Here is a 14,960-nt window from a genome sequence, read left to right as displayed (position 1 = left end):
GTTTCATGGTTTAATAACTGAGTTCAGGACTTCTATCTTTTGCATTATGGACTCTAATTTATTTTATTTCCCTATTTATCATGAATATTAACTTTATGTTAATAACATCACAAAGCATATTCCAGAGGTATTTTAAGTACCCACAGAGTTAACTAAAGCATAAACTCAGAACATCTCATTTTGGATAGGGTATGATAGTATATCTAACCTAAGCACTGATTAAAGCCATGCAGAAAACTTTTGCTTCAGTTCTGTGGATGACCTAAAAATATATATATTTAAAAGTTCTTTGCAGATTAACCCCAAATGCCCTTGATTTTACTGGGGTTTTTTATGGAAAACAATCATTCGGTGATGAACTTTACCATTGAAAGTGAAATGAGTTCTGGTTTTGAACAACTGAAATGAAAATTAAGGTATGTGAAAGTGTTAGTTTTTTCTGCAGAAGATGTTACTGTGGGGAAATAAAAGGTGGTGACCTGAAGTCAGGAGGATATGCAGGTGAAAAGGAAGCAGCTCAGAGACTGTGGCTCCAGAAGGATCAGGCAATGGAAAAGTATCGGCCAGGTTCTTCTTTCTGCAGAGGGCAGCAATATGGGGAGCAGGAGCCAATGGCCACAGCAAACCACTGAGCCAAGCCATGGTTATCATCATCTTTTGTCCTGAGTCTTCTGGTGAGATATGGCAGCTTGGCTGTGTGCCCTACCTCCCATGGGCACAGCCTCCATCTCATTCTCGTCTGTGCCAGCCCATGCTGCTGCTCTGCACAGCCACGCCTTCCCACCCTCCCACCTCATTGCAGCTTCCGTAGTCCATGCTGCAGACATGTTTCAAAAGGTGCCATGTAAATGGTTTTTAAATGAAAGGAGAGATGATCAGAAGAATAGCTTGAAAAAAATCCATATTAGAACATGAACATAATATTTGTTTTACTCTTCTGCTCTATGATAGATGTTGCAGTGCCACATGTGAGCCTAGCTTAAAAAGATCAAGATGTCTTGATCCTGGACAGATAAAAATAAATAAGTCTAACATATCTGGGATTTCCTCATTCTTATACTGTGCAAAACCTTTTTTTTTTCTTAATTTAATTTGAACGTGAATTTGCAAGGAGAGTTGGCTTCCCTTCAGGAGCATGTTCTGGTGAATACATTATTTACTACTGAAACAGAAAAGGTGTCTGGTGTAGCTGTGATGGGGCGGAGAGTGAACAACAAAGATGAATGCAAGAAGAAGAAGAAAAGCAGAGTTTGCAGCTGAGCTATGAGATGAACCAGAGGTCGTAAGGAACAGAGCTACAGGAAATCTGTTCACTATGGCAGCAGGTGCAAGGGGGGAGCTCTCATACACTAATGTCAATTGGAAGCGAAAGTACCACACAAAGAAGCAGCTATGTGTAGACAGTGAGAAGCTGAGAGGCCAAGACAAGCAGTGAAAAACGGGTCAATTTGGAGCTTGCATGAAGGCTAAGGAAGTTATTTGAGAAGGAAAGAGGCAGCAGCACTCCAGTCAGTACAGAGAGAGTTTGTTAAAATTTGGTGGGATTTCTGACGCAGCATGTAATGCTGCAGCTTCATGGTTGCTTTCAACTGGACAGAAGTTTTTGGTGGAAAAAAAGCACAAAGCAGGCAGTAGCATGGAGGAAGGGAAGGAAGGCACAACTGGAGACGAAGTAGTGGAGGGAACAGGCAGGACCATTTCTTTTGGCAGCTGTGTCTGTATATGCCATTATAACGAAAACTGGAAATTAAGAACTAGCAAAATGCTCCAGCTCCCTCCTGACTAAACTAAACTAGAGGATAGCCTTATAGTATCCACTGTTAGATATGCTTTTCTGTGTCATTTCTTACACCATCCATCTCAATCTAAATACCTAACCACTGCCTAAAAGTGCATTAGGGCAAACTGTAGGGGGTATATTTCTTTTTAAGCTCTGGATGTCTCGCATTAGACCTTACATGAAGGGCACAATTCAAACAGCATTAAAACCCAAGAGGACTATTTTCACCTAGGAGTATTTGCTTCAGAAGTCTCTGCTTCCTGCACCTCTTTCTCCAGGTATGCTTTAAGTCTTCAGTAAAAACTATCTGCCATCTCCTTTCCAATGGTCTGACAATTTAACAAGCATGATTGTCCAAAAGCAGCTCCTTTCTGGATAAAGGAACAGATTGGCATGTTCTGTGTATACACACACACATGCACGCACATTCACACATACACCTGACTGTCTTCCGAGGTAATGAATTACAGCCTGCTGAGTATTCTAGGAGGTAAGGCAAACTCACTTGAAACAGAAGTGATGAAGTTTCAGATAAACTTTAACTTTGGAGTAGATTCAGAGCAAATGCAAAGAACTCATTAGCAGTGCTTTTTTTTCTGAGTGCAGATCATGCCGTTCTTCTTTTGAATATTCCTTTAGAGAAGAGGTACTTTTTGGTAGCTTTGGATTAACTAGCATCTCTTGAACCTCTGCTGTTCAACATATAAGCGGCTGAAATGAGTCCGCTTCTGATGCTGAGTTATTTGAAGTAGCATGAACAAGAGCTGGCTGCAAAGAACTGCAGAAGGACCTTGTGAGGTTGAATGACTGGGCAATCAAAAAACAGATGAAATTCACTGTGTATAAATTGAATCAACACCTACCAGGAAGAAAATCTTAGCCTGTCATATAAGATAGAAAGCTCTGAGATGATCACTGTCACTGAGAAGGAAACCATGGCATTAGTTACATATCTGAGAACATCAGTAAAGTGTGTGGCAGCACTCAGACAATCAAATGTTACGGACCATTGGTAAAGGAACACAGAACACAACAGGAAACATGAAGATGGCACTGCAGGAATCCATAGATAACCTGCACCCTTACTTAGCCTTCTCATCCCAAAAAGCAGAAACAGAAAAAAAAATAGAGAGGGGCAACAAAGATCATCAAAAGTTTGGAGCAGCTTCTGTACAAGGTCAGTCTGATTAGCTTAGCACTCTGCAGTTTGGAAAAGGGATTGCATGATGTGTTAACATACAGGAAATCACCAGGGGCACAGACACAGTGGGAAAAACCTGTTTCTTAAAGCACAAAAATCCAAGAGCTTTCAAAGGCAGGAAGCCATACCCAGGCTCAGAGCATGCATCAGGAGCTGATGCCTTGTGCAGCAGGTAAACCTGGGGAACCCCTCACCCACGGATGCTGTGTGGGCCAAAAGCTGAAGTGGGCTCAAGGCGGGGGCTGGCCAAGCCCTTGGAGAGTGTGAGAGCCACTGCAAGTTACTGACTCAACTAACCAAACTGAGCTGAGGAAACCCCTCTGCAGATATTGGTCAGAGGGTGGGAGAGCCCAAAAGGGAAGTGTTGTGTGGGCTGCCTTGTTCCTGCTCTTGCTGAGGCAACTGCCCTGGCTGCTCTAGACGGCCCTTTGTCTGCACCCATATGCTGCCCTTTTACAACCAATTTCCCCCTGGCTGATGGGAGCCAGCACTGACATCATCTGAGCCAGATGCACTGCAGCAAGGCTGAAGGAAGAAGGAGAAGGATGTGGGGCTATTTTTGGCATGTGAGGCCCATATGCTTGCTGTCTTCTCTCACAAGTCAGGAAGGGCACAGACTAGAACAGGAGGTCAAAACTCCTTTAGAATGTCCTGTATTTCTTAGTAAATGGACTGGAACCAGAGAAGATCAGTAAGTTGACAGTTGTTAGATAAACCTGGGCTTTTTTTAGTAACTTTTCTGAATGTTATGAAAACTTCCTTGTGCACAGGATGGTATATTTAACGTACAATTACATTTCCTGCATCTGAGAAGGCAGGAGTGTCCTTGAAGATTAGGATGGATGGAGGTCATCTTGAAAAATGCTGAATTCATGTGTATGGTTAATATAATGGATATGATGATCCACGATTGAAGCAGGTATTACTTTAACAAAGTTAATAAAAGCTGTAGTCAGTGGACATTCATAAGCTTATATAAAACTTGTAATTAGTAATATCAATAGAAATAAAACTGTCAGTAGAGAGATACTAGGGGTAACAAAAGGTGATGTGTATGTTAACTAGGGAGGAGAAGATACACAGGAAATGATGGAGGACCAAAATTATATAAAACACAAAACAGGAAAGGGGATTTTAGCAGAAAATCATGTTGTTAAAATGATATGTGAGCTCAAGGTGACAGTCTTGGTACAGTGATCTTAGAAATTGTTTACTGTCTTGAAATTATTTACTGCTAACTCTGGTAGGCAGGTAATTCCCATGTTTGCTCACTCACCTTCCTTCTCTTGCCAGATGGGAGAGAGATTTAGAAAGGTAAAAAGTGAAAAAGGTAAAAGTTATGGGCTGAGGTGTAGACAGTTCAATAGGTAAAACAAAAGCTGCGTGCACCAGCAAAGCAAAACAAAGAATTCACCACTTCCCATCAGCAGGCAGGTGTTCAGTCATCCCCAGGAAAGCAGGGCTCCATCATGCATAGTGGTGACTTTGGAAGACAAATGCCCTAACTTTCAATGTCCTCTCTTCTTCCTCCTTTCCTCCAACATTCACTGTTGGGCATGACACCATATGGATAGTCATAAGGAATATCTCTTGGGTCGTTGGGGTAGCTGTCCCAGCTGCATCCCCTCCCAGCTTCTTGGATATCCCAGCCTACTTGATGGCGGGGCAGTGCAAGAAGCAGTGTAAGCACTGCTCGGCAGTAACTAAAATATCCCTGTGCTATACACTAGTCACAAACCCAACACAGAGTCCTCAACAAGCTACGATAAAGAGAATTGCCTCTATCCTAGCCAAAATCCATGTATATATATAGATGATAGCACCTTGCAATGAAAATAAAAAGCTTGTGACAACAAGAGATGTGGAGTCATACGAAAGAAATGAAAATACATACACAGCATTCACAGAATCACAGAATATTCTGAGTTAGAAGGACCCACATGGATCATGGAGTCCAGTTCCTGGTCCTGCACAGGACAGCCCCAAGAGTCACACCATGTGCCTGAGAGTATTGTCCAAAGGCTTCTTGAAGTCTGTCAGGCTTGGTGCCATGACCACTTTCCTGGGGAGCCTTTCCAGTGCACAGCCATCCTCTGGGTAAGGAACCTTTTCTGTAATATCCAACCTAAACCTCCCATGACACAACTTCAGGCCATTCCCTCAGGTCCTGTCACTGGTCACCAGAGAGAAGAGACCAGTGCCTGTCCCTCCACATCTCCTTGTGAGGAAGTTGTTAAAGTGCGATGAGGTCTCTCCTCAGTCTCCTTTACTCTAGGCTGAAAAAACCAAGTGACCTCAGCCACTCCTCGTATGGTTTCCCTTCTAGACTCTCCACCATCTTTGTTGCCTTCCTTTGGATGCTTTATATAATAGCTTTATATCTTTCTTATATTGTGGTGCCCAAAACTGCACACAATATTCAAGGTGAGGCCACATCAGTGCAGAGAAGAGTGGACAATCACCTCCCTCAACCGGCTGGCGATGCTTTCCCTGATGCCCCTCAGAACACAGTTGGTCCTCCTGGCTGCCAGGGCACTGCTGAGTCATATTCAACTTCCCATGGACCAGGACTCCCAGGTCCCCTTCCCAGCACTGCTCTCCAGCCTCTCGTTCTCCATTCTGTAGGGACATCTGGGGTTGCCCCATCCCAGGTGCAGAATCCAGCACTTTCCCTTGTTGAACTTCATATAGTTGGTGATTGCCCAGTCCTCTAATTTGTCTTGGTCTCTCTTCAGGGCCTCCCTGCCTCTGAGGAAGTCAACAGTTCCTTGCAATTTTGTATCTATCATCTGCAAACTTGCTTAGTATCCCTTCAAGTCCTGCATCCAAGTCATTTATGGCTACTTAAAGCCAATGAATACCATAATAATTGTACGCATGTCTTATTAAATTCAGCAAGTATCTGAATGCAATGCAGTGCCAGAGTAGGGCTCACTAACAGTTACATGATGGCTCTAAGACACAAGCAATGCCTAGTATAGCTAAATTTGAAAGTAAATCGTTTCCCAAGAGTATGTTTGGCATATACATTTTGCTTAGCCAGATCCCCATGATGCTGGGATGTGCGAGAGGAAAACCATAGACCTCTGTACGTGTAACATAGGTGGTGTCCTGCACCTGGGGCAGAATAACCCCAAGCACCCATACAGGGCTGACCTATTGGAAAGTAGCTCTGTGGAGAAGGACCTGCAGGTCCTGGTGGACAACAAGCTGTCCATGAACCAGTGATGTGCCCTAGTGGCCAAGACCAATGGAATCCTGAGATGCATCAGGAAGAGCATTGACAGCAGGTCAAGGGAGGTGACCCTGCTCCTCTACCCAGCCCTGCTGAGGCCTCATCTGGAGTGCTGTTTCCAGTTCTGGGCTCCACAGTACAAGAGGGACATGGAGCTCCTGGAGTGGGTCCAGCAGAGGGCTGCAAAGTTCAGTAAGGGATTGGAGTATCTCACCTATGAGGACAGGCTGAGGGAGTTGGGCCTGTTCAGCCTTGAGAAGAGACAACTGAGAGAAGCATCAATGTATTTGAGGGAGGAATGCCCTCACTAAAGCAGGAATGCCAAGAAGATGGAGCCAGGCTCTTCTCAGTGATGCCAACCAATAGGACAAGAGGCACTTGGTGGAATTCTTTATTGTGAGGGTGACTGCACGCTAGAACACATTGCCCAGAGAGGTTGTGGAGTCTCCTTCACTGGAGATATTCAAGAACCATCTGGACACAATCCTGTGCCACTGCTCTAGGATGACCCTGCTTGAGCAGGGAGGTTGGACCAGATGACCCACAGTGGTCCCTTCTAACCTGACCGATTCTGTGATTCTTCATCCCCCCTAACTTAACTGCGGTGTCCCGCAGACCTGTGAGAGCAGAGACCGTACAGCCCGAGACCACCGCGCAAGCAGGAACTGGAGGGCCCTTGTTCTCTGGGATCGTGCGTGCGAACGGCCCCGGCCCCGGCCCCGGCCCCACCGCCGCTCCCGCACCGCCGCCACCCGCACCACCCGCACCACCCTCCGGAGCCGGTCCCGCCCGCCGCCCTCTCCTTCCCCAGGGCGGCGGGGCTGCTTGCGGCCCGCCCCTGGCGGGGAGGGGCCGGCGCCACGGCCGCTTTCCGCCCCGGTGTGGGACAGGGGGGCCGGGATGTGGCGGCCGCAGCCCCGGGCGGGCGGTACCGACAGGCGGCGCCGCGGCGGCGGGGGGGACGCGGCGGGCTCAGGTGAGCGGGGCGGCCCGAGGGAGCCGCGGGTGTTGCGGGGGAGGGCGGGGCGGCCGCCAGCGGGAAGGGGGGACGGCGAGTGCTCGGCCGGGGAGCTCCGGCGGAGCCCGTGAACGGGCAGGGGGCGACTGGGACCCCTGATGGGGCCGGGGCCGGTAGCGCTTCGCCCTGCTGGAGGGGCCGGGCGGCTCGGCTGGAGGTGCCCTCGGGCTGGGAGAGTCGGCAGCCCCGGGGAGTCGTGTTGAGTATGGAGGGAATTTACTAATGTTTTGGTTTGGGTTTCTTTTGTTTGTTTGTGGTTTGGTTTTCCTCGTAAATAAAACACGGATCTTTCGTTTCAAAGTCTGAAAGTTTTAGGATTTTATAATGTTTCCTTTTTTTTTTTTTTTCCCCTAAGCCCCCGCTGGTGTTGGCATTTGTTTCACAGTAACTGTAGTCTAAGAAACAGTCTTGCAACTTTTAAATAACAGAACTGGTTTTTAACTCAAAAAACCCCTCGAATTTCTCTTCGGCCGGTGAACGCAGTTATAATGATACGAAGATGTATAATTTGTTTGTTTTTTTTTTTTAATAAACAAAAAGAGGGAAGTAATAGTGCTTTTAGAAGAGTCACCCACATAATATCTCCAGCCTTGGCTTAAGGAAGAAAAAGGAAACTGCCATCCCAACGAAAACTCTGTGCATATATACTTATAAATAACTGAATTTTATAAGACTGTGACCTCTAATGTGGATGAGCTGCTCTCCTCCTCCCTCAGAGCAGCAGCAGTCAGCTGTCCTGAGCTAGGACTGCCCTCATTCCCTCATTACCTATACTGGTGCTGGCAAAAGGCTGGAGCCTTGGGAAATTTTGGAAGAAAGCACTTCACCTTTTCCAGGACAGCTGGTGAAGAAAGGTGTATCGCTCACTGGGTGCATTTCTGCTGTTTTTTCATCTTCCTTGCCAACAGTTTAATAGAAAACAGCTCATTTGTATTTTGGTAATCCAGGCTAATCTTTCTGTACAAGTGCTTGAGTAACTTCTTGCTATACTCTTAAATAGCAGTTTAAGAGTTCTGCAGTGAAGTGCTTTTATAATGAAGGCTTTCACAGAATATGCTGCAGAAGGTATACAAGCGAGTGCTGCTCGTAATTAAAAGTATATGAGTTTTCAAAGAAGTGACTGAAGTACACTGGGATGCATTATCTCTGTTTTTGTCCTCTCTTATTTGTTCATTTACTTGTCAATTTGCAATTGGCCTTACAGTAACTCTTGAAAATGGGAGAAGTTCTACTTTATTAAACTTTTCTTGGTATTTAAATACTGAAGTCCCTTTAATTATGTTGTATGGGTATTCCCTCATGTCATTGCTGAAGTTAAAATTGTTCTGGTTCACTCTAGGAAGACATTGACAGTGTTTTTTCAATTGAAGCTACAGTACATTTTTTACAATTGATAGGGCTTTTAGACCCTTATGAAGCTGAAAAGTAAGAGTGTTTAAATATTTGATTTAAAAGTTAAAAAAGCTGAGTTTAGAGGTTTCTGGTTTCTTAAAATATTGTGATCGTGGCAATATGCCACAAGGGAATGTGCATGAACCCCCAAATGCTTATGCACAGTGTTTTGTACACTTGAGATTAGGATCATGTCCAACTATGTCTTTTTTTCTTCCTAGAGCTCGATACTATCAGAGTTATCAATATTCTGTACAGCTCTTTGAGATTGGACACTGCAAATGGCGTGTTCTCATACATGATACTGATAATTGCAGTGCAGCAGCACTCTAAAGAACGGTCAGAGGCAAGTATTGTATTGCCACTGGTTTCCTCCCTCTTTAAATTTAGATAAATAATCCTTTGTTCCTGTCAGTAAAGTGAAGTCAAAACTTTGGGCCTAAGCTGCTGCTGCTGGAATTGTAGTGGAGCCGTGAAAGAAAAGAGGATTTATTAGCACCAGGATAAATTAATTGTGATGAAGAGGAGGACAGAAAGCACTGCAAACAATGTTTTGTACTGACAAAAGGGAAAACCCTAAAGGTTAATTCTGACTTTGTTCACAAATTAGGCACACTCGGTTAGGCTTTTTTGCTCGCCATAGCTTGAGCCTTTGACAACTACTGAACCACCTGACCTTTCAAGTGAGATTTACTGGAGTGTGTGACGCCTCACGAGTGCTCCTTGGGAGTTATGATTTTTATTTTTCCTCCCATTTCAGTATTGTGTTTCTTTGAGCAAATTGTCTTTCTAATTGAGCAGAGACAGGCTGTGACCTTTTCTGGTTTTGGCCGTAATGCGTATTAATGACTCCTGTGGAAAGGGGTTTCCGTACCTCCTTTGGAGTATTGGCCTCCAAGGTGAACAGAAAGGAACCTGCAGAGTTGCCATAGTGATTTCCAAGTTCATCCTTACCATCTTGTGTCTTTTTCCAGAAAGCAGTCCTTTCATGCTGTGTCGCTTAGATTAGGATTGAACCCAGGATATGTTGTAATACTATTCAATATTCTTGAAGGAAAACTGCTGAAAAACCCTTATGTATTCAGAATGAATGCGCCTTTTGTAAATCAACAGTCACACGAGATAAAACTTGGCCCTCTCTCACTGAAGAAGGCTGCTGTGCTTATGTTAGGCATGGTAGTATCCTTAACTGGAGGTGTTTCCTTAATTCTGTGTAATGTTAACATTATTTAACACTTTTTTCTTTTTTCTTTAGCCTATAGGCACAGATTCCATTAAGAGCTCATCTGAAAAATGCTTTCAGGGAGAAATGTTTCTTTATCAAGCCTGCTAGCTACTGCTGCAGTGGAAGCTGAGATCCGCTATGGACATACTTTGTTTGTTAAACATCAGTCTTCTCTATGGAAATTGAATTAGCAATTGACATGGAGTTGCTTTCCTATTTATTGATGCTGAGAATGTGAAGTGGCTTAATGAGTAATCTGAAGTCTGCAGGCAGAAGGGTGAGATCATGTGCTTGCCTCAAGTAGGGTTTCTTTGTTCAGTGTGATTCCTTTGGGACATGCAGAATTTGGATTCTGCCTCCCTTTTGTATGTACTGTAAAATGCTGCTTGCTCTGTTTCAGACCCTCCTTCATCTTACAGCCACGCTTCCTTCCAGAACAGCTCTTATTATCTGTGTATGATAAATTTCTGATTGGGGCCTTGCTGTCTAATGAGTATGATTGATGGCAAATTCTGTTCTTTCTCACCCCCTCCTCCCTTCCCCTCTTGCTGCCTTACAAATAGGTGTGTTAGTTATGTGACCCTGATGTCAGGGTAAATTGTCTAATTACTCTGCTCTTTTTGCCTTCCGTCACTCTGTTTATTTGTAACAGTGACAAGTGTAAAAAAACCCCATCTAAATATTAGATTTTACCTTGAAAAGTAAATATTTACTACATAAACAACTGTGCACTCAGAATTAGGGATGGAAAGTGGAAAATGCATTTTCTTAGTAGTGCTTAGTGCTTTAGTTTCAAAGTTGTATGCATTACCTGTATTTATGGATTGAATGAAACAGTAACCAAGTCAGAATGAACAGAAATTTGCTAAACACACTGTATATATGCTCAGATTATAAAATCTCATTGGAAAAGAGCTCTGTGGGAAAAGTGACTCCTGGAAAAAAAGAGCAGAAAGAATGTCGTGTGTGAATTTTCCTTGTTCTCTGCAGTGGCTGAAGAGCTGGTTGTTTGGAGGGGTTTAGTGTGCTCTTGTTGAAAGTTTTGCTTTGCTGGGCTGAGAGGTCAGTGGGGCAGGAAACCATTACAGAGGAAAATCTCTTAGTAGGGAAACTTTGAGGCAACCTGTAGAGCGAAGTCAAGAGGTTGATAGAGAGCATTCCAAAACTAAACAGGAATGGAAGGGTTAGTAGCTGTGGCATTGGTGTAGCTTTTCAAGACCTTGCTTAAGTGTGAATAATAATGGAAAATTAGAATCAAATGATAGTGATGTTTTCAATATGTCTGTAGGTAATGAAGTTTGTCAATGGCGAACAAAGATTTGGGGAGGGCTCATGTTTGTTACAAGCACGCTGGTGGCTAAAAAGGCCAATAGGAGATAGGCACGTCCAGTTGCAAAAGGCACAGCAGAAAGACTCCTTAGGTGGTATATGCTGCAAGACACGGTTCTTTCTGCGTTGTCTCTTCTCCTCAAGAGTGATCCTGTGTGCGTTCTCAAAAGCATCAGCAGCGTTATGGATGCTGTGTCTCCAGACCTCCCAATTGGAGGCCAGAGTAGACCAGTTATGATAATCAATATGGCCAAGGCTGAGATGTTGTTTCAGGGAGTCCTTGTATCTTTTCTTCGGGGCTCCTCTCTTGCAGCAGCCGCTGGCAAGTTCACCATAAAGCAAGATCTTAGGGAGGCGGTGGTCCTTCATCCTTGAGACATGCCCTGCCCAGCGCAGGGTCTTCTTGTTTTGTTTTTGGAAAGCCATAATGTCTCCAGAGAGCTTGGGAAGGGGAAGAATAGTGTTTTCATGCTACTAAACTGCTTTCATGCTGTTTTAGTGGGATGCCTAAAGTATTTTGCTACCAATCTTTAATGATATGTTGGTAAGCATCCTTTCCACTGACATACCAGCTTAGTCTTATGGGTTATCACTCCTATAGATATGCAGGCACCTGGAATGGTGCCTAGGGGAGACTACTTGCAAGGCCAAATGCTTATAGGCACAGGGTTTTCCTTTATGTTCCTAATGCTTGTGATCTGGTTGTTCCCCTTTCGCACACACACATAAATGCCTTACTTCAGGGAAACACCACGAGGTTCCAAGGAAGGAACATCACTGAGCCTGTTCCGTGTGGTCCAGGCTGTCTCAGCTCCATAAAGTGTCTGACTGTGTTGCAAGGGCTAAGCTGATCATAGCAAATTAGTTTTCTCCTCTTGTTGGAGAGCATGGCTTTGGGAACAAGAGCTTTCCATTCTCTTTTAGGAGTTTGGACAAGGATAGTAACTGAGGCAGGGATGAGATTGAATTTCATTGTGCTGGTCTAAGTTCCAGGTGCTTCCTGTTGCTGATGGCCCATGGAGACCCAGATGATGGAGGGAAATGGGCAGCACAGCCATTTGCTGGGGCCTGGCTGTTCCCGTTTTGTGAGTAGTGCATTAACTTGTCAGTATTTGCACTAATAGCTCAGGCTGAGCTGTGGCTGTGTTGCATTCCTAGCTCTGCTCTCGCAGAGCCATAGGCACACAAATCTTGGGAGAATGTGACAAACACCTGCTGAGTTTGGTGATGATTTATATTGCTATAGTAAGATTTCCTTAATGGTAACATCTTTTTTGTTGCTGTGTCCCCAGTGGGAGTGATGCGGATAGGGTGCTGATCTCTCTGCTTCAGCAGTGGTGTGGAGTCTCAGAAGCATGGGATGCTCTCAGACACCCCGGATGGTCCCAGATTATGCTGCCACTGCAGTGGGGCAGCACTGTTTTGCCAGGGAACCATGCTGAAAACTTGCTCCCGTTCTGCCAGAGCCCTTGTTTAGGGGAGCAGTACATTTTTATTTGCTTAGAGCTGTGAAATCTTGAGGAGACCCTCACTGAAATTGTGTGAGAAGGGCCTCGTCACTGTTGCCTCGACTGCAGCACCAGAGCAGCTGATCTTCTGTGTGGTTTTGCTCCCAAACTAGTTAATAATCAACAGGTATTGTGTTTGCCTTTTCCGTTGGGAACCTGAACATGGTCATGGAGGGACAGCTGCTGTGGTGTTCCCATGCAGGTGGTCTGTGGGGGCCTCGTACAGACTTGGCTATGAGAAGAGCTGCTTCACTTAATAGTTCCCTTTGAGAGGTGCACCAGAGCTGGATGTCTGCTTCCCGTGTGAATGAAGATGGGAAAATCCAGTTTTGCCAGGGGTCTCAGATTGCTGTAAGGTCAGAAAAGATCAGCTTCCACTTCTTTCTTTCTTTGCAGCAAGCAATAGCGATAGGGTATTTGTTTTTTTAGCAGATTGAGAATTTTCCTGCTATGGCACCACCTTTCGCCAATGACAGAATTTTCCATGGAGTCATCTGTTCTAGGGTCAAGTTAGGAACCATTTCATGTTAGCCAATAAGGTGTTTTCTGCCCATCTTGAATATAGTTATGAAGTACATTTGTTACCAACTTTTTCTGTATGGGGTAGCACTTTGAGGTAGTAACCAGTGTTGCTGTTTTGGGAAGAACAATCCATAACAATTCTGATTGCCCTTTGTGAAACCTACTGACTTGCCCTGTTGTTCTTTAGGGCCTTCTGTTTATCCTTGAGAGTGCAGTTAGTAAGGTTTTCCATCTTTGGGTTGAAGAGTCTGTATATTCATGCCATTCACCTTCTGAATTAATTTCATATAATTTTAAAATAATTTAGCTTTGTTATGACTAGTGACGGTGTGTAGCAACTCTTTGGTTGTGCTTCTGGTGAGTGTGGTGTGGCACTGAATTTCCTGATGAGAGTTCAGACCTTTCTCCTGAATCTGGATGCACACGTACTTCTTACATTACTGCTTTGTGTGCTGCCCTTAGTGAAACTCTCTGTGCTTTGCCTGGCCATAAAATTGAAAGCCTAGGTGTTCTGTGTAGCCTTAGCAAGTTTAAATTGTCTGTGGTTTTAATGCTGAGAGGCCAGTATGACTGTTCAGTGCAAGCCATGAGAAGTACATGGGGTTGCTGTCTTTCTTCTAGGTCTCTTAGGAGTAATTGTTCTACGTGTTAGCTGTCTAAAAGTGATCTCTAATGACTTGAAAATCATGATATAAAATATGAGAGGAGTTTTTAAAAGGAGGATTACAATGCAGGGAGCAAGTAGGGAATAATACTAGTAGTAATAATAACCAAAATCAAACAGACCAGCTAAAGACAGTGCAGAGGACAATTAGGAATTCTGGGTAGCAGCCTGTGTATATATTTTGAGCACCAACATTGCTTAGTAGTGGAAGAAGAACAAGACCAGTCCCAGAAATCCCTCAAAAACCAAACCAAGAAAGAGAAGAGAAGATATAGAAATAGCTGTATTGCTACTTAATTCAGTTATATAGAACAATCACACCTCTGTCACACTTATGGCTGCCTGATACAGCTGTGTGGCAGAGTTTTCAGGTTTGACTTTTTCCCTGCTCATGTCATAATCAGACTTCACACTGGATAGGATAGTGGCAGTATTCCCTGGGCAGAGGTGGTCTTCCTCCTTGCCTTGCTAGGAAGTTTGTGTGAGAGGCAGGTTTTGTTGCAGCTGTTCAGATGTGATGTTAGATTTTTCTCTGTGTGTAATACCCTTGGAACCATTTAAGGGATTATGTTTTTGAAAGAAAAGTGTCTTCAGAGAGTTATAGTCTCACAGATGGCTCCGTCTTGTCTCCACTTGGCAAGCAGCCTAGGAAAAGGTATCAAAATAATTTTTAATGTAGTAAACCAAATAATGCCTTGAGAGAAATATCTCCAATATTTGTTACAGCCAATAAAAAAGCCTCAGTAATAAAGATTTTTTTGAAATAACTGCAGTAGATCAAAGTGACGTTTAAGTGATGCTCGTGAGCATTGTTTAATCACCAGCTAACTACTAAAGGCCTTCTGCTGTGGAACAATTGGAGTTCCTATGTTCTTATGCCTTACTGTGTCTGCCTTGCTTAAGGCCCTGACCATCCCAAAGCTTGTGATTTCTCTGTGCGTGTATGTTGGATGCTTAAATGCTGTTTGAGAACTTATTTATTTCTAGTACTGAACTTTATTCTGAACTTTATTCATTGAAAGTCAGCTGTTTTCAGCTTCCAGGATGTGATGGAACTATTGTTTTTTAACTTACTTGTGACTCTTT

At 44.1% G+C, this 14,960-nt stretch overlaps 1 protein-coding gene across 1 annotated transcript in view; it reads left to right on the top strand.

Annotated features, from left to right (window-relative positions):
* The first annotated feature begins 7,145 nt into the window (after positions 1 to 7,145).
* DISC1 (DISC1 scaffold protein) overlaps positions 7,146 to 14,960 on the top strand; it is a 187,675-nt gene continuing 179,860 nt past the window's right edge. The window contains exon 1 of the mRNA XM_032683964.1: positions 7,146 to 7,192. The gene's annotated coding sequence lies outside the window, so the exon portion shown is untranslated. The remainder of the gene's footprint in view (positions 7,193 to 14,960) is intronic.

This window comes from Chiroxiphia lanceolata, chromosome 3, assembly GCF_009829145.1.
Source record: "Chiroxiphia lanceolata isolate bChiLan1 chromosome 3, bChiLan1.pri, whole genome shotgun sequence".
Classification (NCBI taxonomy): Eukaryota; Metazoa; Chordata; class Aves; order Passeriformes; family Pipridae; genus Chiroxiphia; species Chiroxiphia lanceolata.
This window is presented reverse-complemented; position numbering and strand designations above follow the sequence as displayed.